This window comes from Euphorbia lathyris, chromosome 7, assembly GCF_963576675.1.
Source record: "Euphorbia lathyris chromosome 7, ddEupLath1.1, whole genome shotgun sequence".
Lineage (NCBI taxonomy): Eukaryota > Viridiplantae > Streptophyta > Magnoliopsida > Malpighiales > Euphorbiaceae > Euphorbia > Euphorbia lathyris.
Genome location: NC_088916.1, coordinates 28,733,549 through 28,737,788, shown reverse-complemented (window position 1 = coordinate 28,737,788; position 4,240 = coordinate 28,733,549). Strand labels below are relative to the sequence as shown.

The following is a 4,240-nucleotide window of genomic DNA, read 5'->3' as shown; positions in this document are numbered from 1 at the left end:
TTATTTCATCATCATAATCGATACAAAGTTTAAGTTGTTTTCTTTGCTTAATGCAAATGAACAAATTCATTCATTTTTCTAATAAGTTCTAAATGTTCCTGTTTTGTAAAATTCATCCTTAAAATCAGATGATCTTTCTAACAATCGATTTATTCTAAATACATAATCTTATTCCAGCATTTTCAAATACTCAAAGTTCACAAATTCAATCAAATAAATTTCCTAAATTCAATTAATCCAATTTTCACTTTTCATTTACATTTAATAATAAATCCAACAAGTTCGAAATTAATAATTCAAAAATAAGTTTTTTCGTTAAAAAAACGTATCCCTGTGGGATCGATATTTTTATTACTACAAGCGAAACCGTGCACTTGCGGAAAACACTCAACAAGTTTTTGGCGCTGTTGCCGGGGATACGCCAAAATTTTTGACAAAATTTTTATTTTTTGTATTTTATTTTCGAATATAGGTTTATACATTATTTTTATACAATTTTTATATTTTATTTATTTTTCAGTTTATATAACACATTTTGTTTTCAATTTTGTTTTGAAGGTAGTTTGGCTCGTGTAACAATTTCAAGTTCATGCGCAGTTCGCGAAATTCGGGCACGCCACCAGATCCTTTTGATCCAGAAATTGAAAGAACACTTAAGAAAAACAAGAAAAACAACAAAAACAAAGACAAAACACCCTTAAAAACTAAAGTAGACCAGCCAGAAATCATGGCCGATCCACCGACACTTATGGATTATGCTAGGCCAGGAATGGCCGGTGTAACTAATAGTGTAGTTAGACCCCGTATAAATGCAAATCAATTTGAAATTAAGCCTGCTTTGCTTAATATGTTGCAAAACAACGTAACATTTTACGGATTGCCTAACGAAAACCCTAATGCACATTTGACAAATTTTTTAGAAATTTGTGACACTTTTAAAATTACTGATGTAACAGCCGAAGCAATCAAACTTCGCCTCTTTCCTTTCACTTTGAAGGATAAGGCAAAAATTTGGTTAACTTCTATGCCTGCTGCAACATTTGAAACTTGGGACCAATTAGCCCAAGCATTTTTACAAAAATATTTTCCCTTAGCAAAAACCGCAAGAGTCATCAAAGAGTTGACATCTTTTACACAAAATGATAATGAAACTCTTTATGAAGCTTGGGAACGTTTTAAAGAACTTCAACGTTTATGCCCACACCACCAATTTCCAGATGCACTTTTAATGCAGACATTCTATAATGGATTAAATCCTACGACTAGAGGTTCATTAGATGCTATGTCTGGAGGGTTATTTATGAAGAAGACGTCCGCCCAAGCAAGAGAACTTTTGGAGGAAATGGCAATCAACAGCAGTATGTGGCCCGCAGAGCGTGGACATATACCAACGGCGAAACCATCATCCTCATGTACATCATCGGTTAAAGGTATAATGAATCTTGATCCTGTAGCAATGTTACAAGCCCAATTTTCTGCCTTATCGCACAAAATTGATAAATTTATGGCACTATGCAATCCTAATGATCCGATCCAGAGAGACATTGACTACGAAGGTATGAATGAGATAGAACAGGTAAATTTTGTCCAAGGACAAAACCAAACTACTAATCCTTATTCTAATACTTATAATCCTGGATGGAGAAATCATCCTAACTTTAACCGGAAAGATGGTAATAATAATAATAATGCAAATGCTAATCAATATCATATAAATAATTATCAAAATCAAACAAGAGATACGATTAACACTTTATCTTCAAAAATCGACAAATTTATAGATGCTATGAATGGAAAGGTAAGTAATCAAGACGATGGTTTTAAACGGATCGAAAATAAATTCGATCAGCTTATCAAAAACCAATCATCTAGCATCCATAATTTGGAGGTTCAAATTGGACAACTTGCTAAATCAATTCCATCCCGCAAAGAGGGAAGTCTTCCCAGCCAAACGGAAGAAAATCCGAAAGAGCATGTTAAGGCTATCACTCTTCGTTCGGAGAAAAACTACTTAGGTCCGGAAATGCCCGGAAATTCAACTTTACCTGGAAATGATTTACCAAAACCCAAAAAAGATACGTTAAAACAAAAAGATACACCAATTGACTCTAATCCAAAATCTTTTGTACCAAAACCACCTTTTCCACACAGGGTCCGAAATAAGGACCATGATAAACAACTTTTATCATTTTTAGATAAACTTAAAAATTTGCATATAAATTTAACATTCATGGATGCAATTACGTAAATTCCTAACTATGGAAAATTCTTGTAAGATTTAATTTCAAAAAAGATTAGTTGGGAAGGAATTTCATCCATTTCACTTTCTGAAGAATGTAGTTCGATAGTATCAAGCAAATTACCTACTAAACTCAAAGATCCCGGATGCTTTACCATTCCGTGTACTTTGGGAAATATGGAATTCCCAAGTTGTCTTTGCGATTTAGGAGCTAGTATAAACTTGATGTCATTGTCTATTTTTGAGAAATTAGGTTTAGAAGAAGACATCAAGCGTACCAATATGGTTTTGCAATTAGCGGATCAATCCACTAAAAGACCATATGGTATAATTGAAGACGTTTTGGTAAAAGTTGACAAATTTATTTTTCCTACTGATTTTGTTATCTTAGATTTTGCTTATGATGCTAATTGTCCGCTAATCTTTGGTAGACCATTCATGAACACGGGACGTGCTCTAGTTGATGTGTCGGAAGGAAAAGTAGTTTTACGAATAGGTGACGATAAGATCGAGTTCGATATGAATCAAGCGATGAAATATCCTATGGAGGATTTCGCTTGTATGAAGCTTGATTTAATTGAAGAATGTGTTAATGACATTGTTCAAAGAGAAGAAATAATAGAACCTATAATGGGTGAAGAATTAGAAGATAAGGACCCAGAGCCTTTGATTCGAGAAGATGGACCAGTTCCGCCTTCAGTAATAGTTCCACCTAAATTAGAACTTAAAGAACTACCAAACCATCTGAGATACACTTTCCTAGTCGGAAGTGATACTCTACCTATAATCATCTCTAACAAATTAACAGAAAATCAAGAAGAAAAATTGAAAGAAGTTGTTAGAAATAGAATAGGAAGTATGGGATGGCAGATTTCAGATTTAAAAGGAATTAATCCTAGTATTGTAATGCATAGGATTCACTTAGAAGAAGATAAGCCACCTAAAGTGGATAGACAAAGACGTTTAAATCCGAATATGAAAGAAGTAGTCAAAAATGAGATTACTAAACTTTTAGACAATGGAATCATTTATCCTATTTCGGATAGTGAATGGGTCAGTCCAATCCATTGTGTACCCAAAAAGGGAGGTATAACTGTAGTAAGGAATGATGAAGGTGAATTAATACCTACGCGAACCACCACCGGTTGGAGGGTTTGTATAGATTATAGGAACCTAAATAAGGCAACTAGGAAAGATCATTTTCCTTTACCTTTCATCGATCAAATGATCGAGAGGATAGCCGGTCATGCATTTTATTGTTTTCTCGATGGTTATTCCGGATTCTTTCAAATATATATTCACCCGGATGACCAAGATAAAACAACCTTCACATGTCCTTATGGAACATTTGCATATAGAAGAATGCTTTTTGGTTTATGTAATGCACCAGCAACTTTTCAACGTTGCATGACTGCAATTTTTAATGATTTCATCGAAGATATCATGGAAGTATTTATGGATGATTTTTCAGTTTATGGAGATTCTTTTGATGCATGTTTAAAAAACTTAGATAGAGTTCTTTCTAGATGCGAAGAAACGAATTTGGTATTAAATTGGGAAAAATGTCATTTCATGGTCGACGAAGGAATTGTTTTAGGTCATAAAATATCTGAAAAAGGATTAGAAGTGGATAGAGCAAAGACTTCAGTAATAGAAAAATTACCCCCACCAACAACTGTCAAGGGAGTAAGATCATTTCTAGGACATGCAAGTTTTTACAGACGATTTATAAAAAACTTTTCTGTGATTTCCAAACCACTTACTAATTTACTTATGAAGGATTCAACCTTCGACTTTAATGAAGATTGTATTAAAGCTTTTGAAACATTGAAAACAGCCTTAGTCAGTGCACCCATAATTGCTAAACCCGATTGGGATTTGCCTTTTGAAATCATGTGTGATGCAAGTGACCTAGCAGTAGGATGTGTTTTAGGTCAAAGAAAGGATAAAAAATTACATATTATTTATTATGCAAGTCATACATTGTCCGGTGCACAATTA

At 33.7% G+C, this 4,240-nt stretch overlaps 1 non-coding gene across 1 annotated transcript; it reads right to left on the bottom strand.

Moving 5' to 3' along the window:
- Nucleotides 1-1,105: 1,105 nt before the first annotated feature.
- LOC136201835 (small nucleolar RNA R71) lies at nucleotides 1,106-1,212 on the bottom strand. The gene has a single exon (XR_010674174.1). It is a non-coding gene; the product is annotated as a small nucleolar RNA R71 (small nucleolar RNA).
- Between the last annotated feature and the right edge of the window lie 3,028 nt (nucleotides 1,213-4,240).